This window comes from Silene latifolia, chromosome X (assembly GCF_048544455.1).
Source record: "Silene latifolia isolate original U9 population chromosome X, ASM4854445v1, whole genome shotgun sequence".
NCBI lineage: Eukaryota > Viridiplantae > Streptophyta > Magnoliopsida > Caryophyllales > Caryophyllaceae > Silene > Silene latifolia.
In genome coordinates this window covers 248,183,082-248,209,270 of record NC_133537.1, presented here as the reverse complement: position 1 = coordinate 248,209,270, position 26,189 = coordinate 248,183,082, and positions in this window count along the sequence as shown.

Below are 26,189 nucleotides of genomic sequence, written 5' to 3'. Positions count from 1 at the left end.
TAAACCCTTTCCCTTGTTTCTCATTCGAAGGCGGCAAGACAAAAAGACACCCTAGAGGGGACGAGTGAACCCTTTTTTGGAGGGCCGGGTATCCTAAAACGGGACGGGAAAGGGTTAGGGTTTGATTAGGCGGACCGCTACCGCGGATCCCCCTAATCAAACCCTAAACCTTTCCCTTGCTTCTCAATCGAAGGCGGCAAGACAAAAGACACCCTAGAGGGGCCGAGTGAACCCTTTTTGGGGGACCGGGTATCCTAAAAACGGGGATTTTAGGGGTTTAGGGTTTGATTAGGCGGACCGCTACCGCGGATCCCCCTAATCAAACCCTAAACCCTTTCCCTTGCTTCTCATTCGTAGGCGGCAAGACAAAAAGACACCCTAGAGAGGCCGAGTGAACCCTTTTTGAGGGGGACCGGGTATCCTAAAACGGGACGGGAAAGGGTTTAGGGTTTGATTAGGCAGACCGCTACCGCGGATCCCCCTAATCAAACCCTAAACCCTTTCCCTTGCTTCTCATTCGAAGGTGGCAAGACAAAAAGACACCCTAGAGGGGCCGAGTGAACCTTTTTTTGGGGGGGCGGGTATCCTAAAACGGGACGGGAAAGGGTTTAGGGTTTGATTAGGCGGACCGCTACCGCGGATCCCCCTAATCAAACCCTAAACCCTTTCCCTTGCTTGTCATTCGAAGGCGGCAAGACAAAAAGACACCCTAGAGGGGACGAGTGAACCCTTTTTGGGGGGGCCGGGTATCCTAAAATGGGACGGGAAAGGGTTTAGGGTTTGATTAGGCGGACCGCTACCGTGGATCCCCTTAATCAAACCCTAAACCCTAAACCCTTGCTTCTCCTTCGAAGGCGGCAAGACAAAAAGAGACCCTTGAGGGGACGAGTGAACCCTTTTTTGGGGGGACGGGTATCCTAAAACGGGACAGGAAAGAGTTTAGGATTTGATTAGGCGGACCGCTACCGCGGATCCCTTTAATCAAACCCTAAACCCTTTCCCTTGTTTCTCATTCGAAGGCGGCAAGACAAAAAGACACCCTAGAAGGGCCGAGTGAACCCTTTTTTGGGGGCAGGGGTATCCTAAAACGGGACGGGAAAAGGTTTAGGGTTTGATTAGGCGGACCGCTACCGCGGATTCCCCTAATCAAACCCTAAACCCTAAACCCTTGCTTCTCCTTCGAAGGCGGCAAGACAAAAAGAGACCCTAGAGGGGACAAGTGAACCCTTTTTGGGGGGCCGGGTATCCTAAAACGGGACGGGAAAGGGTTTAGGGTTTGATTAGGCGGACCGCTACCGCGGATCCCCCTAATCAAACCCTAAACCCTAAACCCTTGCTTCTCCTTCGAAGGCGGCAAGACAAAAAGAGACCCTAGAGGGGACAAGTGAACCCTTTTTTGGGGGGCCGGGTATCCTAAAACAGGACGGGAAAGGGTTTAGGGTTTGATTAGGCGGACCGCTACCGCGGATCCCCTAATCAAACCCTAAACCCCTTCCCTGCTTCTCATTCGAAGGCGGCAAGACAAAAAGACACCCTAGAGGGGCCGAGTGAACCCTTTTGGGGGACCGGGTATCCTAAAACGGGATGGGAAAGGGTTTAGGGTTTGATTAGGCAGACCGCTACTGCGGATCCCCAAATCAAACCCTAAACCCTTTCCCTTGCTTCTCATTCGAAGGCGGCAAGACAAAAAGACACCCTAGAGGGGACGAGTGAACCCTTTTTTGGAGGGTCGGGTATCCTAAAACGGGACGGGAAAGGGTTAGGTTTTGATTAGGCGGACCGCTACCGCGGATCCCCCTAATCAAAACCTAAACCTTTCCCTTGCTTCTCAATCGAAGGCGGCAAGACAAAAAGACACCTAGAGGGGCCGAGTGAACCCTTTTTGGGGGGACCGGGTATCCTAAAACGGGACGGGAAAGGGTTTAGGGTTTGATTAGGCGGACCGCTACCGCGGATCCCCCTAATCAAACCCTAAACCCCTTCCCTTGCTTCTCATTCGAAGGCGGCAAGACAAAAAGACACCCTAGAGGGGCCGAGTGAACCCTTTTTGGGGGGAGCGGGTATCCTAAAACGGGACGGGAAAGGGTTTAGGGTTTGATTAGGCGGACCGCTACCGCGGATCCCCCTAATCAAACCCTAAACCCTTTCCCTTGCTTCTCATTCGTAGGCGGCAAGACAAAAAGACACCCTAGAGGGGACGAGTAAACCCTTTTTGAGGGGTCGGTATCCTAAAACGGGACGGGAAAGGGTTTAGGGTTTGATTAGGCGGACCGCTACCGCGGATCCCCTAATCAAAACCTAAACCCTTTCCCTTGCTTCTCATTCGAAGGCGGCAAGACAAAAAGACACCCTAGAGGGGCCGAGTGAACCCAGGGGGCGGGTATCCTAAAACGGGACGGGAAAGGGTTTAGGGTTTGATTAGGCGGACCGCTACCGCGGATCCCCCTAATCAAACCCTAAACCCTTTCCTTGCTTGTCATTCGAAGGCGGCAAGGCGAGAAAAAAGACACCCTAGAGGGAACGAGTGAACCCTTTTTTGGGGGGCCGGGTATCCTAAAACGGGACGGGAAAGGGTTTAGGGTTTGATTAGGCGGACCGCTACCGTGGATCCCCTTAATCAAACCCTAAACCCTAAACCCTTGCTTCTCCTTCGAAGGCGGCAAGACAAAAAGAGACCCTTGAGGGGACGAGTGAACCCTTTTTTGGGGGACCAGGTATCCTAAAACGGGACAGGAAAGAGTTTAGGATTTGATTAGGCGGACCGCTACCGCGGATCCCTTTAATCAAACCCTAAACCCTTTCCCTTGTTTCTCATTCGAAGGCGGCAAGATAAAAAGACACCCTAGAAGGGCCGAGTGAACCCTTTTTTGGGGAGCGGGGTATCCTAAAACGGGACGGGAAAAGGTTTAGGGTTTGATTAGGCGGACCGCTACCGCGGATTCCCCTAATCAAACCCTAAACCCTAAACCCTTGCTTCTCCTTCGAAGGCGGCAAGACAAAAAGAGACCCTAGAGGGGACGAGTGAACCCTTTTTTGGGGGCCGGGTATCCTAAAACGGGACAGGAAAGGGTTTAGGGTTTGATTAGGCGGACCGCTACCGCGGATCCCCTAATCAAACCCTAAACCCTAAACCCTTGCTTCTCCTTCGAAGGCGGCAAGACAAAAAGAGACCCTAGAGGGGACAAGTGAACCCTTTTTGGGGGGGCCGGGTATCCTAAAACGGGACGGGAAAGGGTTTAGGGTTTGATTAGGCGGACCGCTACCGCGGATCCCCCTAATCAAACCCTAAACCCTTCCCCTTGCTTCTCATTCGAAGGCGGCAAGACAAAAAGACACCCTAGAGGGGCCGAGTGAACCCTTTTGGGGGGACCGGGTATCCTAAAACGGGACGGGAAAGGGTTTAGGGTTTGATTAGGCGGACCGCTACCGCGGATCTCCCAAATCAAACCCTAAACCCTTTCCCTTGCTTCTCATTCGAAGGCGGCAAGACAAAAAGACACCCTAGAGGGGACGAGTGAATCCTTTTGGGGGTCAAAATCCTAAATAAACGGGACGGGAAAGGGTTTAGGGTTTGATTATGCGGACCGCTACCGCGGATCCCCCTAATCAAACCCTAAACCTTTCCCTTGCTTCTCATTCGAAGGCGGCAAGACAAAAAGACACCCTAGAGGGGCCGAGTGAACCCTTTTTGGGGGGGGACCAGGTATCCTAAAATGGGACGGGAAAGGGTTTAGGGTTTGATTAGGCGGACCGCTACCGCGGATCCCCTAATCAAACCCTAAACCCTTTCCCTTGCTTCTCATTCGAAGGCGGCAAGACAAAAAGACACCCTAGAGGGGACGAGTGAACCCTTTTTTGAGGGGTCGGGTATCCTAAAACGGGACGGGAAAGGGTTTAGGGTTTGATTAGGCGGCCTGCTACCGCGGATCCCCCTAATCAAACCCTAAACACTTTCCCTTGCTTCTCGTTCGAAGGCGGCAAGACAAAAAGACACCCTAGAGGGGCCGAGTGAACCCTTTTTTGGGGGGCCGGGTATCCTAAAACGGGACGAGAAAAGGTTTAAGGTTTGATTAGGCGGACCGCTACCGCGGATCCCCCTAATCAAACCATAAACCCTAAAACCTTGCTTCTCCTTCGAAGGCGGCAAGACAAAAAGAGACCCTAGAGGGGACAAGTGAACCCTTTTTGGGGGGGCCGGGTATCCTAAAACGGGACGGGAAAGGGTTTAGGGTTTGATTAGGCGGACCGCTACCGCGGATCCCCCTAATCAAACCCTAAACCCTTTCCCTTGCTTCTCATTCGAAGGCGGCAAGACAAAAAGACACCCTAGAGGGGCCGAGTGAACCCTTTTTGGGGGGACCGGGTATCCTAAAACGGGATGGGAAAGGGTTTAGGGTTTGATTAGGCAGACCGCTACTGCGGATCCCCAAATCAAACCCTAAACCCTTTCCCTTGCTTCTCATTCGAAGGCGGCAAGACAAAAAGAGACCCTAGAGGGGACGAGTGAACCCTTTTTTGGAGGGCCGGGTATCCTAAAACGGGACGGGAAAGGGTTAGGGTTTGATTAGGCGGACCGCTACCGCGGATCCCCCTAATCAAACCCTAAACCTTTCCCTTGCTTCTCAATCGAAAGCGGCAAGACAAAAAGACACCCTAGAGGGGCCGAGTGAACCCTTTTTGGGGATCGGGTATCCTAAAATAAAAGGACGGGAAAGGGTTTAGGGTTTGATTAGACGGACCGCTACCGCGGATCCCCCAAATCAAACCCTTAACCCTTTCCCTTGCTTCTCATTCGAAGGCGGCAAGACAAAAAGACACCCTAGAGGGGCCGAGTGAACCCTTTTTGGGGGGACCGGGTATCCTAAAACGGGACGGGAAAGGGTTTAGGGTTTGATTAGGCGGACCGCTACCGCGGATCCCCCAAATCAAACCCTAAACCCTTTCCCTTGCTTCTCATTCGAAGGCGGCAAGACAAAAAGACACCCTAGAGGGGACGAGTGAACCCTTTTTTGGAGGGCCGGGTATCCTAAAACGGGACGGGAAAGGGTTTAGGGTTTGATTAGGCGGACCGCTACCGTGGATCCCCTTAATCAAACCCTAAACCCTAAACCCTTGCTTCTCCTTCGAAGGCGGCAAGACAAAAAGAGACCCTTGAGGGGACGAGTGAACCCTTTTTTGGGGGGGCCGGGTATCCTAAAACGGGACGGGAAAGGGTTTAGGGTTTGATTAGGCGGACCGCTACCGCGGATCCCCCTAATCAAACCCTAAACCCTTCCCTTGCTTCTCATTCGAAGGCGGCAAGACAAAAAGACACCCTAGAGGGGCCGAGTGAACCCTTTTTGGGGGGACCGGGTATCCTAAAACGGGATGGGAAAGGGTTTAGGGTTTGATTAGGCGGACCGCTACCGCGGATCCCCCAAATCAAACCCTAAACCCTTTCCCTTGCTTCTCATTCGAAGGCGGCAAGACAAAAAGACACCCTAGAGGGGACGAGTGAACCCTTTTTTGGAGGGCCGGGTATCCTAAAACGGGACGGGAAAGGGTTAGGGTTTGATTAGGCGGACGGCTACCGCGGATCCCCCTAATCAAACCCGAAACCTTTCCCTTGCTTCTCAATCGAAAGCGGCAAGACAAAAAGACACCCTAGAGGGGCCGAGTGAACCCTTTTTGGGGGGATCGGGTATCCTAAAACGGGACGGGAAAGGGTTTAGGGTTTGATTAGACGGACCGCTACCGCGGATCCCCCAAATCAAACCCTTAACCCTTTCCCTTGCTTCTCATTCGAAGGCGGCAAGACAAAAAGACACCCTAGAGGGGCCGAGTGAACCCTTTTTGGGGGGACCGGGTATCCTAAAACGGGACGGGAAAGGGTTTAGGGTTTGATTAGGCGGACCTCTACCGCGGATCCCCCAAATCAAACCCTAAACCCTTTCCCTTGCTTCTCATTCGAAGGCGGCAAGACAAAAAGACACCCTAGAGGGGACGAGTGAACCCTTTTTTGGAGGGCCGGGTATCCTAAAACGGGACGGGAAAGGGTTAGGGTTTGATTAGGCGGACCGCTACCGCGGATCCCCCTAATCAAACCCTAAACCCTTCCCCTTGCTTCTCAATCGAAGGCGGCAAGACAAAAAGACACCCTAGAGGGGCCGAGTGAACCCTTTTTGGGGGACCGGGTATCCTAAAACGGGACGGGAAAGGGTTTAGGGTTTGATTAGGCGGACCGCTACCGCGGATCCCCCTAATCAAACCCTAAACCCTTTCCCTTGCTTCTCATTCGTAGGCGGCAAGACAAAAAGACACCCTAGAGAGGACGAGTGAACCCTTTTTTGAGGGGTCGGGTATCCTAAAACGGGACGGGAAAGGGTTTAGGGTTTGATTAGGCAGACCGCTACCGCGGATCCCCCTAATCAAACCCTAAACCCTTTCCCTAGCTTCTCATTCGAAGGCGGCAAGACAAAAAGACACCCTAGAGGGGCCGAGTGAACCCTTTTTTTGGGGGGCGGGTATCCTAAAACGGGACGGGAAAGGGTTTAGGGTTTGATTAGGCGGACCGCTACCGCGGATCCCCCTAATCAAACCCTAAACCCTTTCCCTTGCTTGTCATTCGAAGGCGGCAAGGCAGAAAGACACCCTAGAGGGAACGAGTGAACACTTTTTTGGGGGGCCGGGTATCCTAAAATGGGACGGGAAAGGGTTTAGGGTTTGATTAGGCGGACCGCTACCGTGGATCCCCTTAATCAAACCCTAAACCCTAAACCCTTGCTTCTCCTTCGAAGGCGGCAAGACAAAAAGAGACCCTTGAGGGGACGAGTGAACCCTTTTTTGGGGGGACGGGTATCCTAAAACGGGACAGGAAAGAGTTTAGGATTTGATTAGGCGGACCGCTACCGCGGATCCCTTTAATCAAACCCTAAACCCTTTCCCTTGTTTCTCATTCGAAGGCGGCAAGACAAAAAGACACCCTAGAAGGGCCGAGTGAACCCTTTTTTGGGGGGCAGGGTATCCTAAAACGGGACGGGAAAAGGTTTAGGGTTTGATTAGGCGGACCGCTACCGCGGATCCCCCTAATCAAACCCTAAACCCTAAACCCTTGCTTCTCCTTCGAAGGCGGCAAGACAAAAAGAGACCCTAGAGGGGACAAGTGAACCCTTTTTTGGGGGGGCCGGGTATCCTAAAACGGGACGGGAAAGGGTTTAGGGTTTGATTAGGCGGACCGCTACCGCGGATCCCCCTAATCAAACCCTAAACCCTAAACCCTTGCTTCTCCTTCGAAGGCGGCAAGACAAAAAGAGACCCTAGAGGGGACAAGTGAACCCTTTTTTGGGGGGCCGGGTATCCTAAAACGGGACGGGAAAGGGTTTAGGGTTTGATTAGGCGGACCGCTACCGCGGATCCCCCTAATCAAACCCTAAACCCCTTCCCTTGCTTCTCATTCGAAGGCGGCAAGACAAAAAGACACCCTAGAGGGGCCGAGTGAACCCTTTTTGGGGGGACCGGGTATCCTAAAACGGGATGGGAAAGGGTTTAGGGTTTGATTAGGCGGACCGCTACCGCGGATCCCCCAAATCAAACCCTAAACCCTTTCCCTTGCTTCTCATTCGAAGGCGGCAAGACAAAAAGACACCCTAGAGGGGACGAGTGAACCCTTTTTTGGAGGGTCGGGTATCCTAAAACGGGACGGGAAAGGGTTAGGGTTTGATTAGGCGGACCGCTACCGCGGATCCCCCTAATCAAAACCTAAACCTTTCCCTTGCTTCTCAATCGAAGGCGGCAAGACAAAAAGACACCCTAGAGGGGCCGAGTGAACCCTTTTTGGGGGGACCGGGTATCCTAAAACGGGACGGGAAAGGGTTTAGGGTTTGATTAGGCGGACCGCTACCGCGGATCCCCCTAATCAAACCCTAAACCCTTTCCCTTGCTTCTCATTCGTAGGCGGCAAGACAAAAAGACACCCTAGAGGGGCCGAGTGAACCCTTTTTTAGAGGGCCGGGTATCCTAAAATGGGACGGGAAAGGGTTTAGGGTTTGATTAGGCAGACCGCTACCGCGGATCCCCCTAATCAAACCCTAAACCCTTTCCCTTGCTTCTCATACGAAGGCGGCAAGACAAAAAGACACCCTAGAGGGGCCGAGTGAACCCTTTTTGGGGGCCGGGTATCCTAAAACGGGACGGGAAAGGGTTTAGGGTTTGATTAGGTGGACCGCTACCGCGGATCCCCCTAATCAAACCCTAAACCCTTTCCCTTGCTTGTCATTCGAAGGCGGCAAGACAAAAAGACACCCTAGAGGGAACGAGTGAACCCTTTTTTGGGGGGCCGGGTATCCTAAAACGGGACGGGAAAGGGTTTAGGGTTTGATTACGCGGACCGCTACCGTGGATCCCCTTAATCAAACCCTAAACCCTAAACCCTTGCTTCTCATTCGAAGGCGACAAGACAAAAAGACACCCTAGAGGGGCCGAGTGAACCCTTTTTGGGGGGACCGGGTATCCTAAAACGGGACGAGAAAGGGTTTAGGGTTTGATTAGGCGGACCGCTACCGCGGATCCCCCAATTCAAACCCTAAACCCTTTCCCTTGCTTCTCATTCGAAGGCGGCAAGACAAAAAGACACCCTAGAGGGGACGAGTGAATCCTTTTTGGAGGGGCCGGGTATCCTAAATAAACGGGACGGGAAAGGGTTTAGGGTTTGATTATGCGGACCGCTACCGCGGATCCCCCTAATCAAACCCTAAACCTTTCCCTTGCTTCTCAATCGAAGGCGGCAAGACAAAAAGACACCCTAGAGGGGCCGAGTGAACCCTTTTTGGGGGGACCGGGTATCCTAAAACGGGACGGGAAAGGGTTTAGGGTTTGATTAGGCGGACCGCTACCGCGGATCCCCCTAATCAAACCCTAAACCCTTTCCCTTGCTTCTCATTCGAAGGCGGCAAGACAAAAAGACACTCTAGAGGGGACGAGTGAACCCTTTTTTGAGGGGTCGGGTATCCTAAAACGGGACGGGAAAGGGTTTAGGGTTTGATTAGGCGGCCCGCTACCGCGGATCCCCCTAATCAAACCCTAAACCCTTTCCCTTGCTTGTCGTTCGAAGGCGGCAAGACAAAAAGACACCCTAGAGGGGCCGAGTGAACCCTTTTTGGGGGGCCGGGTATCCTAAAACGGGACGGGAAAAGGTTTAGGGTTTGATTAGGCGGACCGCTACCGCGGATCCCCCTAATCAAACCCTAAACCCTAAACCCTTGCTTCTCATTCGAAGGCGGCAAGACAAAAAGACACCCTAGAGGGGACGAGTGAACCCTTTTTTGGAGGGTCGGGTATCCTAAAACGGGACGGGAAAGGGTTAGGGTTTGATTAGGCGGACCGCTACCGCGGATCCCCCTAATCAAAACCTAAACCTTTCCCTTGCTTCTCAATCGAAGGCGGCAAGACAAAAAGACACCCTAGAGGGGCCGAGTGAACCCTTTTTGGGGGGACCGGGTATCCTAAAACGGGACGGGAAAGGGTTTAGGGTTTGATTAGGCGGACCGCTACCGCGGATCCCCCAAATCAAACCCTAAACCCTTTCCCTTGTTTCTCATTCGAAGGCGGCAAGACAAAAAGACACCCTAGAGGGGACGAGTGAACCCTTTTTTGGAGGGCCGGGTATCCTAAAACGGGACGGGAAAGGGTTAGGGTTTGATTAGGCGGACCGCTACCGCGGATCCCCCTAATCAAACCCTAAACCTTTCCCTTGCTTCTCAATCGAAGGCGGCAAGACAAAAAGACACCCTAGAGGGGCCGAGTGAACCCTTTTTGGGGGGACCGGGTATCCTAAAACGGGACGGGAAAGGGTTTAGGGTTTGATTAGGCGGACCGCTACCGCGGATCCCCCTAATCAAACCCTAAACCCTTTCCCTTGCTTCTCATTCGTAGGCGGCAAGACAAAAAGACACCCTAGAGAGGACGAGTGAACCCTTTTTTGAGGGGTCGGGTATCCTAAAACGGGACGGGAAAGGGTTTAGGGTTTGATTAGGCAGACCGCTACCGCGGATCCCCCTAATCAAACCCTAAACCCTTTCCCTTGCTTCTCATTCGAAGGTGGCAAGACAAAAAGACACCCTAGAGGGGCCGAGTGAACCTTTTTTGGGGGGGCGGGTATCCTAAAACGGGACGGGAAAGGGTTTAGGGTTTGATTAGGCGGACCGCTACCGCGGATCCCCCTAATCAAACCCTAAACCCTTTCCCTTGCTTGTCATTCGAAGGCGGCAAGGCAGAAAGACACCCTAGAGGGAACGAGTGAACCCTTTTTTGGGGGGCCGGGTATCCTAAAATGGGACGGGAAAGGGTTTAGGGTTTGATTAGGCGGACCGCTACCGTGGATCCCCTTAATCAAACCCTAAACCCTAAACCCTTGCTTCTCCTTCGAAGGCGGCAAGACAAAAAGAGACCCTTGAGGGGACGAGTGAACCCTTTTTTGGGGGGACGGGTATCCTAAAACGGGACAGGAAAGAGTTTAGGATTTGATTAGGCGGACCGCTACCGCGGATCCCTTTAATCAAACCCTAAACCCTTTCCCTTGTTTCTCATTCGAAGGCGGCAAGACAAAAAGACACCCTAGAAGGGCCGAGTGAACCCTTTTTTGGGGGCCGGGTATCCTAAAACGGGACGGGAAAAGGTTTAGGGTTTGATTAGGCGGACCGCTACCGCGGATTCCCCTAATCAAACCCTAAACCCTAAACCCTTGCTTCTCCTTCGAAGGCGGCAAGACAAAAAGAGACCCTAGAGGGGACAAGTGAACCCTTTTTTGGGGGGCCGGTATCCTAAAACGGGACGGGAAAGGGTTTAGGGTTTGATTAGGCGGACCGCTACCGCGGATCCCCCTAATCAAACCCTAAACCCTAAACCCTTGCTTCTCCTTCGAAGGCGGCAAGACAAAAAGAGACCCTAGAGGGGACAAGTGAACCCTTTTTGGGGGGCCGGGTATCCTAAAACGGGACGGGAAAGGGTTTAGGGTTTGATTAGGCGGACCGCCACCGCGGATCCCCCTAATCAAACCCTAAACCCTTTCCCTCGCTTCTCATTCGAAGGCGGCAAGACAAAAAGACACCCTAGAGGGGCCGAGTGAACCCTTTTGGGGGACCGGGTATCCTAAAACGGGATGGGAAAGGGTTTAGGGTTTGATTAGGCAGACCGCTACTGCGGATCCCCAAATCAAACCCTAAACCCTTTCCCTTGCTTCTCATTCGAAGGCGGCAAGACAAAAAGACACCCTAGAGGGGACGAGTGAACCCTTTTTTGGAGGGTCGGGTATCCTAAAACGGGACGGGAAAGGGTTAGGGTTTGATTAGGCGGACCGCTACCGCGGATCCCCCTAATCAAAACCTAAACCTTTCCCTTGCTTCTCAATCGAAGGCGGCAAGACAAAAAGACACCCTAGAGGGGCCGAGTGAACCCTTTTTGGGGGGACCGGGTATCCTAAAACGGGACGGGAAAGGGTTTAGGGTTTGATTAGGCGGACCGCTACCGCGGATCCCCCTAATCAAACCCTAAACCCTTTCCCTTGCTTCTCATTCGTAGGCGGCAAGACAAAAAGACACCCTAGAGGGGACGAGTGAACCCTTTTTTGAGGGGTCGGGTATCCTAAAATGGGACGGGAAAGGGTTTAGGGTTTGATTAGGCAGACCGCTACCGCGGATCCCCCTAATCAAACCCTAAACCCTTTCCCTTGCTTCTCATACGAAGGCGGCAAGACAAAAAGACACCCTAGAGGGGCCGAGTGAACCCTTTTTTGGGGGGTTGGGTATCCTAAAACGGGACGGGAAAGGGTTTAGGGTTTGATTAGGAGGACCGCTACCGCGGATCCCCCTAATCAAACCCTAAACCCTTTCCCTTGCTTGTCATTCGAAGGCGGCAAGACAAAAAGACACCCTAGAGGGAACGAGTGAACCCTTTTTTGGGGGGCCGGGTATCCTAAAACGGGACGGGAAAGGGTTTAGGGTTTGATTACGCGGACCGCTACCGTGGATCCCCTTAATCAAACCCTAAACCCTAAACCCTTGCTTCTCATTCGAAGGCGACAAGACAAAAAGACACCCTAGAGGGGCCGAGTGAACCCTTTTTGGGGGACCGGGTATCCTAAAACGGGACGAGAAAGGGTTTAGGGTTTGATTAGGCGGACCGCTACCGCGGATCCCCCAATTCAAACCCTAAACCCTTTCCCTTGCTTCTCATTCGAAGGCGGCAAGACAAAAAGACACCCTAGAGGGGACGAGTGAATCCTTTTTGGAGGGGCCGGGTATCCTAAATAAACGGGACGGGAAAGGGTTTAGGGTTTGATTATGCGGACCGCTACCGCGGATCCCCCTAATCAAACCCTAAACCTTTCCCTTGCTTCTCAATCGAAGGCGGCAAGACAAAAAGACACCCTAGAGGGGCCGAGTGAACCCTTTTGGGGGGCCGGGTATCCTAAAACGGGACGGGGAAAGGGTTTAGGGTTTGATTAGGCGGACCGCTACCGCGGATCCCCCTAATCAAACCCTAAACCCTTTCCTTGCTTCTCATTCGAAGGCGGCAAGACAAAAAGACACTCTAGAGGGGACGAGTGAACCCTTTTTTGAGGGGTCGGGTATCCTAAAACGGGACGGGAAAGGGTTTAGGGTTTGATTAGGCGGCCCGCTACCGCGGATCCCCCTAATCAAACCCTAAACCCTTTCCCTTGCTTGTCGTTCGAAGGCGGCAAGACAAAAAGACACCCTAGAGGGGCCGAATGAACCCTTTTTTGTGGGGCCGGGTATCCTAAAACGGGAGGGGAAAAGGTTTAGGGTTTGATTAGGCGGACCGCTACCGCGGATCCCCCTAATCAAACCCTAAACCCTAAACCCTTGCTTCTCATTCGAAGGCGGCAAGACAAAAAGACACCCTAGAGGGGACGAGTGAACCCTTTTTTGGAGGGTCGGGTATCCTAAAACGGGACGGGAAAGGGTTAGGGTTTGATTAGGCGGACCGCTACCGCGGATCCCCTAATCAAAACCTAAACCTTTCCTCGCTTCTCAATCGAAGGCGGCAAGACAAAAAGACACCCTAGAGGGGCCGAGTGAACCCTTTTTGGGGGGCCGGGTATCCTAAAACGGGACGGGGAAAGGGTTTAGGGTTTGATTAGGCGGACCGCTACCGCGGATCCCCCTAATCAAACCCTAAACCCTTTCCCTTGCTTCTCATTCGTAGGCGGCAAGACAAAAAGACACCCTAGAGGGGACGAGTGAACCCTTTTTTGAGGGGTCGGGTATCCTAAAATGGGACGGGAAAGGGTTTAGGGTTTGATTAGGCAGACCGCTACCGCGGATCCCCCTAATCAAACCCTAAACCCTAAACCCTTGCTTCTCATTCGAAGGCGGCAAGACAAAAAGACACCCTAGAGGGGACGAGTGAACCCTTTTTTGGAGGGTCGGGTATCCTAAAACGGGACGGGAAAGGGTTTAGGGTTTGATTAGGCGGACCGCTACCGCGGATCCCTCTAATCAAACCCTAAACCCTTTCCCTTGCTTCTCATTCGAAGGTGGCAAGACAAAAAGACACCCTAGAGGGGACGAGTGAACCCTTTTTTGGAGGGTCGGGTATCCTAAAACGGGACGGGAAAGGGTTAGGGTTTGATTAGGCGGACCGCTACCGCGGATCCCCCTAATCAAAACCTAAACCTTTCCCTTGCTTCTCAATCGAAGGCGGCAAGACAAAAAGACACCCTAGAGGGGCCGAGTGAACCCTTTTTGGGGGGACCGGGTATCCTAAAACGGGACGGGAAAGGGTTTAGGGTTTGATTAGGCGGACCGCTACCGCGGATCCCCCTAATCAAACCCTAAACCCTTTCCCTTGCTTCTCATTCGTAGGCGGCAAGACAAAAAGACACCCTAGAGGGGACGAGTGAACCCTTTTTTGAGGGGTCAGGTATCCTAAAATGGGACGGGAAAGGGTTTAGGGTTTGATTAGGCAGACCGCTACCGCGGATCCCCCTAATCAAACCCTAAACCCTTTCCCTTGCTTCTCATACGAAGGCGGCAAGACAAAAAGACACCCTAGAGGGGCCGAGTGAACCCTTTTTTGGGGGGCCGGGTATCCTAAAACGGGACGGGAAAAGGTTTAGGGTTTGATTAGGCGGACCGCTACCGCGGATCCCCCTAATCAAACCCTAAACCCTAAACCCTTGCTTCTCCTTCGAAGGCGGCAAGACAAAAAGAGACCCTAGAGAGGACAAGTGAACCCTTTTTTGGAGGGTCGGGTATCCTAAAACGGGACGGGAAAGGGTTAGGGTTTGATTAGGCGGACCGCTACCGCGGATCCCCCTAATCAAAACCTAAACCCTTTCCCTTGCTTGTCATTCGAAGGCGGCAAGGCAGAAAGACACCCTAGAGGGAACGAGTGAACACTTTTTTGGGGGGCCGGGTATCCTAAAATGGGACGGGAAAGGGTTTAGGGTTTGATTAGGCGGACCGCTACCGTGGATCCCCTTAATCAAACCCTAAACCCTAAACCCTTGCTTCTCCTTCGAAGGCGGCAAGACAAAAAGAGACCCTTGAGGGGACGAGTGAACCCTTTTTTGGGGGGACGGGTATCCTAAAACGGGACAGGAAAGAGTTTAGGATTTGATTAGGCGGACCGCTACCGCGGATCCCTTTAATCAAACCCTAAACCCTTTCCCTTGTTTCTCATTCGAAGGCGGCAAGACAAAAAGACACCCTAGAAGGGCCGAGTGAACCCTTTTTTGGGGGCCGGGTATCCTAAAACGGGACGGGAAAAGGTTTAGGGTTTGATTAGGCGGACCGCTACCGCGGATCCCCCTAATCAAACCCTAAACCCTAAACCCTTGCTTCTCCTTCGAAGGCGGCAAGACAAAAAGAGACCCTAGAGGGGACAAGTGAACCCTTTTTTGGGGGGCCGGGTATCCTAAAACGGGACGGGAAAGGGTTTAGGGTTTGATTAGGCGGACCGCTACCGCGGATCCCCCTAATCAAACCCTAAACCCTAAACCCTTGCTTCTCCTTCGAAGGCGGCAAGACAAAAAGAGACCCTAGAGGGGACAAGTGAACCCTTTTTTGGGGGGGCCGGGTATCCTAAAACGGGACGGGAAAGGGTTTAGGGTTTGATTAGGCGGACCGCTACCGCGGATCCCCCTAATCAAACCCTAAACCCCTTCCCTTGCTTCTCATTCGAAGGCGGCAAGACAAAAAGACACCCTAGAGGGGCCGAGTGAACCCTTTTTGGGGGGACCGGGTATCCTAAAACGGGATGGGAAAGGGTTTAGGGTTTGATTAGGCGGACCGCTACCGCGGATCCCACAAATCAAACCCTAAACCCTTTCCCTTGCTTCTCATTCGAAGGCGGCAAGACAAAAAGACACCCTAGAGGGGACGAGTGAACCCTTTTTTGGAGGGTCGGGTATCCTAAAACGGGACGGGAAAGGGTTAGGGTTTGATTAGGCGGACCGCTACCGCGGATCCCCCTAATCAAAACCTAAACCTTTCCCTTGCTTCTCAATCGAAGGCGGCAAGACAAAAAGACACCCTAGAGGGGCCGAGTGAACCCTTTTTGGGGGACCGGGTATCCTAAAACGGGACGGGAAAAGGGTTTAGGGTTTGATTAGGCGGACCGCTACCGCGGATCCCCCTAATCAAACCCTAAACCCTTTCCCTTGCTTCTCATTCGTAGGCGGCAAGACAAAAAGACACCCTAGAGGGGACGAGTGAACCCTTTTTTGAGGGGTCGGGTATCCTAAAATGGGACGGGAAAGGGTTTAGGGTTTGATTAGGCGGACCGCTACCGCGGATCCCCCTAATCAAACCCTAAACCCTTTCCCTTGCTTCTCATACGAAGGCGGCAAGACAAAAAGACACCCTAGAGGGGCCGAGTGAACCCTTTTTTGGGGGCCGGGTATCCTAAAACGGGACGGGAAAGGGTTTAGGGTTTGATTAGGTGGACCGCTACCGCGGATCCCCCCTAATCAAACCCTAAACCCTTTCCTCGCTTGTCATTCGAAGGCGGCAAGACAAAAAGACACCCTAGAGGGAACGAGTGAACCCTTTTTTGGGGGGCCGGGTATCCTAAAACGGGACGGGAAAGGGTTTAGGGTTTGATTACGCGGACCGCTACCGTGGATCCCCTTAATCAAACCCTAAACCCTAAACCCTTGCTTCTCATTCGAAGGCGACAAGACAAAAAGACACCCTAGAGGGGCCGAGTGAACCCTTTTTGGGGGGACCGGGTATCCTAAAACGGGACGAGAAAGGGTTTAGGGTTTGATTAGGCGGACCGCTACCGCGGATCCCCCAATTCAAACCCTAAACCCCTTCCCTTGCTTCTCATTCGAAGGCGGCAAGACAAAAAGACACCCTAGAGGGGCCGAGTGAACCCTTTTTGGGGGGACCGGGTATCCTAAAACGGGATGGGAAAGGGTTTAGGGTTTGATTAGGCGGACCGCTACCGCGGATCCCCCAAATCAAACCCTAAACCCTTTCCCTTGCTTCTCATTCGAAGGCGGCAAGACAAAAAGACACCCTAGAGGGGACGAGTGAACCCTTTTTTGGAGGGTCGGGTATCCTAAAACGGGACGGGAAAGGGTTAGGGTTTGATTAGGCGGACCGCTACCGCGGATCCCCCTAATCAAAACCTAAACCTTTCCCTTGCTTCTCAATCGAAGGCGGCAAGACAAAAAGACACCCTAGAGGGGCCGAGTGAACCCTTTTTGGGGGACCGGGTATCCTAAAACGGGACGGGAAAGGGTTTAGGGTTTGATTAGGCGGACCGCTACCGCGGATCCCCCTAATCAAACCCTAAACCCTTTCCCTTGCTTCTCATTCGTAGGCGGCAAGACAAAAAGACACCCTAGAGGGGACGAGTGAACCCTTTTTTGAGGGGTCGGGTATCCTAAAATGGGACGGGAAAGGGTTTAGGGTTTGATTAGGCAGACCGCTACCGCGGATCCCCCTAATCAAACCCTAAACCCTTTCCCTTGCTTCTCATACGAAGGCGGCAAGACAAAAAGACACCCTAGAGGGGCCGAGTGAACCCTTTTTTGGGGGGCCGGGTATCCTAAAACGGGACGGGAAAGGGTTTAGGGTTTGATTAGGTGGACCGCTACCGCGGATCCCCCTAATCAAACCCTAAACCCTTTCCCTTGCTTGTCATTCGAAGGCGGCAAGACAAAAAGACACCCTAGAGGGAACGAGTGAACCCTTTTTTGGGGGGCCGGGTATCCTAAAACGGGACGGGAAAGGGTTTAGGGTTTGATTACGCGGACCGCTACCGTGGATCCCCTTAATCAAACCCTAAACCCTAAACCCTTGCTTCTCATTCGAAGGCGACAAGACAAAAAGACACCCTAGAGGGGCCGAGTGAACCCTTTTTGGGGGGACCGGGTATCCTAAAACGGGACGAGAAAGGGTTTAGGGTTTGATTAGGCGGACCGCTACCGCGGATCCCCCAATTCAAACCCTAAACCCTTTCCCTTGCTTCTCATTCGAAGGCGGCAAGACAAAAAGACACCCTAGAGGGGACGAGTGAATCCTTTTTGGAGGGGCCGGGTATCCTAAATAAACGGGACGGGAAAGGGTTTAGGGTTTGATTATGCGGACCGCTACCGCGGATCCCCCTAATCAAACCCTAAACCTTTCCCTTGCTTCTCAATCGAAGGCGGCAAGACAAAAAGACACCCTAGAGGGGCCGAGTGAACCCTTTTTGGGGGGACCGGGTATCCAAAACGGGACGGGAAAGGGTTTAGGGTTTGATTAGGCGGACCGCTACCGCGGATCCCCTAATCAAACCCTAAACCCTTTCCCTTGCTTCTCATTCGAAGGCGGCAAGACAAAAAGACACTCTAGAGGGGACGAGTGAACCCTTTTTTGGAGGGTCGGGTATCCTAAAACGGGACGTGAAAGGGTTTAGGGTTTGATTAGGCGGCCCGCTACCGCGGATCCCCTAATCAAACCCTAAACCCTTTCCCCGCTTCTCGTTCGAAGGCGGCAAGACAAAAAGACACCCTAGAGGGGCCGAGTGAACCCTTTTTTGGGGGGCCGGGTATCCTAAAACGGGACGGGAAAAGGTTTAGGGTTTGATTAGGCGGACCGCTACCGCGGATCCCCCTAATCAAACCCTAAACCCTAAACCCTTGCTTCTCATTCGAAGGCGGCAAGACAAAAAGACACCCTAGAGGGGACGAGTGAACCCTTTTTTGGAGGGTCGGGTATCCTAAAACGGGACGGGAAAGGGTTAGGGTTTGATTAGGCGGACCGCTACCGCGGATCCCCCTAATCAAAACCTAAACCTTTCCCTTGCTTCTCAATCGAAGGCGGCAAGACAAAAAGACACCCTAGAGGGGCCGAGTGAACCCTTTTTGGGGGACCGGGTATCCTAAAACGGGACGGGAAAGGGTTTAGGGTTTGATTAGGCGGACCGCTACCGCGGATCCCCCTAATCAAACCCTAAACCCTTTCCCTTGCTTCTCATTCGTAGGCGGCAAGACAAAAAGACACCCTAGAGGGGACGAGTGAACCCTTTTTTGGGGGGCCGGGTATCCTAAAATGGGACGGGAAAGGGTTTAGGGTTTGATTAGGCGGACCGCTACCGCGGATCCCCCTAATCAAACCCTAAACCCTAAACCCTTGCTTCTCATTCGAAGGCGGCAAGACAAAAAGACACCCTAGAGGGGACGAGTGAACCCTTTTTTGGAGGGTCGGGTATCCTAAAACGGGACGGGAAAGGGTTAGGGTTTGATTAGGCGGACCGCTACCGCGGATCCCCCTAATCAAAACCTAAACCTTTCCCTTGCTTCTCAATCGAAGGCGGCAAGACAAAAAGACACCCTAGAGGGGCCGAGTGAACCCTTTTTTGGAGGGTCGGGTATCCTAAAACGGGACGGGAAAGGGTTAGGGTTTGATTAGGCGGACCGCTACCGCGGATCCCCCTAATCAAAACCTAAACCTTTCCCTTGCTTCTCAATCGAAGGCGGCAAGACAAAAAGACACCCTAGAGGGGCCGAGTGAACCCTTTTTGGGGGGACCGGGTATCCTAAAACGGGACGGGAAAGGGTTTAGGGTTTGATTAGGCGGACCGCTACCGCGGATCCCCCTAATCAAACCCTAAACCCTTTCCCTTGCTTCTCATTCGTAGGCGGCAAGACAAAAAGACACCCTAGAGGGGACGAGTGAACCCTTTTTTGAGGGGTCGGGTATCCTAAAATGGGACGGGAAAGGGTTTAGGGTTTGATTAGGCAGACCGCTACCGCGGATCCCCCTAATCAAACCCTAAACCCTAAACCCTTGCTTCTCATTCGAAGGCGGCAAGACAAAAAGACACCCTAGAGGGGACGAGTGAACCCTTTTTTGGAGGGTCGGGTATCCTAAAACGGGACGGGAAAGGGTTAGGGTTTGATTAGGCGGACCGCTACCGCGGATCCCCCTAATCAAAACCTAAACCTTTCCCTTGCTTCTCAATCGAAGGCGGCAAGACAAAAAGACACCCTAGAGGGGCCGAGTGAACCCTTTTTTGGAGGGTCGGGTATCCTAAAACGGGACGGGAAAGGGTTAGGGTTTGATTAGGCGGACCGCTACCGCGGATCCCCCTAATCAAAACCTAAACCTTTCCCTTGCTTCTCAATCGAAGGCGGCAAGACAAAAAGACACCCTAGAGGGGCCGAGTGAACCCTTTTTTGGGGGACCCGGGTATCCTAAAACGGGACGGGAAAGGGTTTAGGGTTTGATTAGGCGGACCGCTACCGCGGATCCCCCTAATCAAACCCTAAACCTTTCCCTTGCTTCTCATTCGTAGGCGGCAAGACAAAAAGACACCCTAGAGGGGACGAGTGAACCCTTTTTTGAGGGGTCGGGTATCCTAAAATGGGACGGGAAAGGGTTTAGGGTTTGATTAGGCGGACCGCTACCGCGGATCCCCCTAATCAAACCCTAAACCCTAAACCCTTGCTTCTCATTCGAAGGCGGCAAGACAAAAAGACACCCTAGAGGGGCCGAGTGAACCCTTTTTTGGAGGGTCGGGTATCCTAAAAACGGACGGGAAAGGGTTAGGGTTTGATTAGGCGGACCGCTACCGCGGATCCCCCTAATCAAAACCTAAACCTTTCCCTTGCTTCTCAATCGAAGGCGGCAAGACAAAAAGACACCCTAGAGGGGCCGAGTGAACCCTTTTTTGGAGGGTCGGGTATCCTAAAACGGGACGGGAAAGGGTTAGGGTTTGATTAGGCGGACCGCTACCGCGGATCCCCCTAATCAAAACCTAAACCTTTCCCTTGCTTCTCAATCGAAGGCGGCAAGACAAAAAGACACCCTAGAGGGGCCGAGTGAACCCTTTTTGGGGGGACCGGGTATCCTAAAACGGGACGGGAAAGGGTTTAGGGTTTGATTAGGCGGACCGCTACCGCGGATCCCCCTAATCAAACCCTAAACCCTTTCCCTTGCTTCTCATTCGTAGGCGGCAAGACAAAAAGACACCCTAGAGGGGCCGAGTGAACCCTTTTTTGGGGGGCCGGGTATCCTAAAACGGGACGGGAAAAGGTTTAGGGTTTGATTAGGCGGACCGCTACCGCGGATCCCCCTAATCAAACCCTAAACCCTAAACCCTTGCTTCTCATTCGAAGGCGGCAAGACAAAAGGACACCCTAGAGGGGACGAGTGAACCCTTTTTTGGAGGGTCGGGTATCCTAAAACGGGACGGGAAAGGGTTAGGGTTTGATTAGGCGGACCGCTACCGCGGATCCCCCTAATCAAAACCTAAACCTTTCCCTTGCTTCTCAATCGAAGGCGGCAAGACAAAAAGACACCCTAGAGGGGCCGAGTGAACCCTTTTTTGGAGGGTCGGGTATCCTAAAACGGGACGGGAAAGGGTTAGGGTTTGATTAGGCGGACCGCTACCGCGGATCCCCCTAATCAAAACCTAAACCTTTCCCTTGCTTCTCAATCGAAGGCGGCAAGACAAAAAGACACCCTAGAGGGGCCGAGTGAACCCTTTTGGGGGGACCGGGTATCCTAAAACGGGACGGGAAAGGGTTTAGGGTTTGATTAGGCGGACCGCTACCGCGGATCCCCCTAATCAAACCCTAAACCCTTTCCCTTGCTTCTCGTTCGAAGGCGGCAAGACAAAAAGACACCCTAGAGGGGCCGAGTGAACCCTTTTTTGGGGGGCCGGGTATCCTAAAACGGGACGGGAAAAGGTTTAGGGTTTGATTAGGCGGACCGCTACCGCGGATCCCCCTAATCAAACCCTAAACCCTAAACCCTTGCTTCTCATTCGAAGGCGGCAAGACAAAAAGACACCCTAGAGGGGACGAGTGAACCCTTTTTTGGAGGGTCGGGTATCCTAAAACGGGACGGGAAAGGGTTAGGGTTTGATTAGGCGGACCGCTACCGCGGATCCCCCTAATCAAAACCTAAACCTTTCCCTTGCTTCTCAATCGAAGGCGGCAAGACAAAAAGACACCCTAGAGGGGCCGAGTGAACCCTTTTTGGGGGACCGGGTATCCTAAAACGGGACGGGAAAGGGTTTAGGGTTTGATTAGGCGGACCGCTACCGCGGATCCCCTAATCAAACCCTAAACCCTTTCCCTTGCTTCTCATTCGTAGGCGGCAAGACAAAAAGACACCCTAGAGGGGACGAGTGAACCCTTTTTTGAGGGGTCGGGTATCCTAAAATGGGACGGGAAAGGGTTTAGGGTTTGATTAGGGGGACCGCTACCGCGGATCCCCCTAATCAAACCCTAAACCCTTTCCCTTGCTTCTCATACGAAGGCGGCAAGACAAAAAGACACCCTAGAGGGGCCGAGTGAACCCTTTTTTGGGGGGCGGGTATCCTAAAACGGGACGGGAAAGGGTTTAGGGTTTGATTAGGTGGACCGCTACCGCGGATCCCCTAATCAAACCCTAAACCCTTTCCCTTGCTTGTCATTCGAAGGCGGCAAGACAAAAAGACACCCTAGAGGGAACGAGTGAACCCTTTTTTGGGGGGCCGGGTATCCTAAAACGGGACGGGAAAGGGTTTAGGGTTTGATTACGCGGACCGCTACCGTGGATCCCCTTAATCAAACCCTAAACCCTAAACCCTTGCTTCTCATTCGAAGGCGGCAAGACAAAAAGACACCCTAGAGGGGCCGAGTGAACCCTTTTTGGGGGGACCGGGTATCCTAAAACGGGACGAGAAAGGGTTTAGGGTTTGATTAGGCGGACCGCTACCGCGGATCCCCCAATTCAAACCCTAAACCCTTTCCCTTGCTTCTCATTCGAAGGCGGCAAGACAAAAAGACACCCTAGAGGGGACGAGTGAATCCTTTTTGGAGGGGCCGGGTATCCTAAATAAACGGGACGGGAAAGGGTTTAGGGTTTGATTATGCGGACCGCTACCGCGGATCCCCCTAATCAAACCCTAAACCTTTCCCTTGCTTCTCAATCGAAGGCGGCAAGACAAAAAGACACCCTAGAGGGGCCGAGTGAACCCTTTTTGGGGGGACCGGGTATCCTAAAACGGGACGGGAAAGGGTTTAGGGTTTGATTAGGCGGACCGCTACCGCGGATCCCCCTAATCAAACCCTAAACCCTTTCCCTTGCTTCTCATTCGAAGGCGGCAAGACAAAAAGACACTCTAGAGGGGACGAGTGAACCCTTTTTTGAGGGGTCGGGTATCCTAAAACGGGACGGGAAAGGGTTTAGGGTTTGATTAGGCGGCCCGCTACCGCGGATCCCCCTAATCAAACCCTAAACCCTTTCCCTTGCTTCTCGTTCGAAGGCGGCAAGACAAAAAGACACCCTAGAGGGGCCGAGTGAACCCTTTTTTGGGGGGCCGGGTATCCTAAAACGGGACGGGAAAAGGTTTAGGGTTTGATTAGGCGGACCGCTACCGCGGATCCCCCTAATCAAACCCTAAACCCTAAACCCTTGCTTCTCCTTCGAAGGCGGCAAGACAAAAAGAGACCCTAGAGAGGACAAGTGAACCCTTTTTTGGGGGGGGCCGGGTTTCCTAAAACGGGACGGGAAAGGGTTTAGGGTTTGATTAGGCAGACCGCTACCGCGGATCCCCCTAATCAAACCCTAAACCCCTTCCCTTGCTTCTCATTCGAAGGCGGCAAGACAAAAAGACACTCTAGAGGGGACGAGTGAACCCTTTTTTGAGGGGTCGGGTATCCTAAAACGGGACGGGAAAGGGTTTAGGGATTGATTAGGCGGCCCGCTACCGCGGATCCCCCTAATCAAACCCTAAACCCTTTCCCTTGCTTCTCGTTCGAAGGCGGCAAGACAAAAAGACACCCTAGAGGGGCCGAGTGAACCCTTTTTTGGGGGACCGGGTATCCTAAAACGGGACGGGAAAAGGTTTAGGGTTTGATTAGGCGGACCGCTACCGCGGATCCCTCTAATCAAACCCTAAACCCCTTCCCTTGCTTCTCATTCGAAGGCGGTAAGACAAAAAGACACCCTAGAGGGGCCGAGTGAACCCTTTTTGGGGGGACCGGGTATCCTAAAACGGGACGAGAAAGGGTTTAGGGTTTGATTAGGCGAACCGCTACCGCGGATCTCCCAAATCAAACCCTAAACCCTTTCCCTTGCTTCTCATTCGAAGGCGGCAAGACAAAAAGACACCCTAGAGGGGCCGAGTGAACTCTTTTTGGGGGGACCGGGTATCCTAAAACGGGACGGGAAAGGGTTTAGGGTTTGATTAGGCGGACCGCTACCGCGGATCCCCCTAATCAAACCCTAAACCCTTTCCCTTGCTTCTCATTCGAAGGCGGCAAGACAAAAAGACACTCTAGAGGGGACGAGTGAATCCTTTTTTGAGGGGTCGGGTATCCTAAAACGGGACGGGAAAGGGTTTAGGGTTTGATTAGGCGGCCCGCTACCGCGGATCCCCCTAATCAAACCCTAAACCCTTTCCCTTGCTTCTCGTTCGAAGGCGGCAAGACAAAAAGACACCCTAGAGGGGCCGAGTGAACCCTTTTTTGGGGGCGGGTATCCTAAAACGGCGGGTCGGGAAAGGTTTAGGGTTTGATTAGGCGGACCGCTACCGCGGATCCCCCTAATCAAACCCTAAACCCTAAACCCTTGCTTCTCCTTCGAAGGCGGCAAGACAAAAAGAGACCCTAGAGAGGACAAGTGAACCCTTTTTTTGGGGGGGGGGGCCGGGTTTCCTAAAACGGGACGGGAAAGGGTTTAGGGTTTGATTAGGCAGACCGCTACCGCGGATCCCCCTAATCAAACCCTAAACCCCTTCCCTTGCTTCTCATTCGAAGGCGGCAAGACAAAAAGACACTCTAGAGGGGACGAGTGAACCCTTTTTTGAGGGGTCGGGTATCCTAAAACGGGACGGGAAAGGGTTTAGGGATTGATTAGGCGGCCCGCTACCGCGGATCCCCCTAATCAAACCCTAAACCCTTTCCCTTGCTTCTCGTTCGAAGGCGGCAAGACAAAAAGACACCCTAGAGGGGCCGAGTGAACCCTTTTTTGGGGGACCGGGTATCCTAAAACGGGACGGGAAAAGGTTTAGGGTTTGATTAGGCGGACCGCTACCGCGGATCCCCCTAATCAAACCCTAAACCCTAAACCCTTGCTTCTCCTTCGAAGGCGGCAAGACAAAAAGAGACCCTAGAGGGGACAAGTGAACCCTTTTTTGGGGGGCCGGGTATCCTAAAACGGGACGGGAAAGGGTTTAGGGTTTGATTAGGCGGACCGCTACCGCGGATCCCCCTAATCAAACCCTAAACCCTAAACCCTTGCTTCTCCTTCGAAGGCGGCAAGACAAAAAGAGACCCTAGAGGGGACAAGAGAACCCTTTTTTGGGGGGGCCGCGTATCCTAAAATGGGACGGGAAAGGGTTTAGGGTTTGATTAGGCGGACCGCTACCGCGGATCCCCCTAATCAAACCCTAAACCCCTTCCCTTGCTTCTCATTCGAAGGCGGCAAGACAAAAAGACACCCTAGAGGGGCCGAGTGAACCCTTTTTTGGGGGGCCGGGTATCCTAAAACGGGACGGGAAAAGGTTTAGGGTTTGATTAGGCGGACCGCTACTGCGGATCCCCCTAATCAAACCCTAAACCCTAAACCCTTGCTTCTCCTTCGAAGGCGGCAAGACAAAAAGCGACCCTAGAGGGGACAAGTGAACCCTTTTTTGGGAGGGCGGGTATCCTAAAACGGGACGGGAAAGGGTTTAGGGTTTGATTAGGCGGACCCCTATCGCGGATCCCCCTAATCAAACCCTAAACCCCTTCCCTTGCTTCTCATTCGAAGGCGGCAAGACAAAAAGACACCCTAGAGGGGCCGAGTGAACCCTTTTTGGGGGGACCGGGTATCCTAAAACGGGACGAGAAAGGGTTTAGGGTTTGATTAGGCGGACCGCTACCGCGGATCCCCCAAATCAAACCCTAAACCCTTTCCCTTGCTTCTCATTCGAAGGCGGCAAGACGAAAAGACACCCTAGAGGGGACGAGTGAATCCTTTTTGGGGGCCGGTATCCTAAATAAACAGGACGGGAAAGGGTTTAGGGTTTGATTATGCGGACCGCTACCGCGGATCCCCCTAATCAAACCCTAAAACTTTCCCTTGCTTCTCAATCGAAGGCGGCAAGACAAAAAGACACCCTAGAGGGGCCGAGTGAACCCTTTTTGGGGGGTCCGGGTATCCTAAAACGGGACGGGAAAGGGTTTAGGGTTTGATTAGGCGGACCGCTACCGCGGATCCCCCTAATCAAACCCTAAACCCTTTCCCTTGCTTCTCATTCGAAGGCGGCAAGACAAAAAGACACCCTAGAGGGGATGAGTGAACCCTTTTTTAAGGGGTCGGGTATCCTAAAACGGGACGGGAAAGGGTTTAGGGTTTGATTAGGCGGCCCGCTACCGCGGTTCCCCCTAATAAAACCCTAAACCCCTTCCCTTGCTTCTCATTCGAAGGCGGCAAGACAAAAAGACACCCTAGAGGGGCCGAGTGAACCCTTTTTTGGGGGGCCGGGTATCCTAAAACGGGACGGGAAAAGGTTTAGGGTTTGATTAGGCGGATCGCTACTGCGGATCCCCCTAATCAAACCCTAAACCCTAAACCCTTGCTTCTCCTTCGAAGGCGGCAAGACAAAAAGCGACCCTAGAGGGGACAAGTGAACCCTTTTTTGGGGGGCCGGGTATCCTAAAACGGGACGGTAAAGGGTTTAGGGTTTGATTAGGCGGACCGCTACCGCGGATCCCCCTA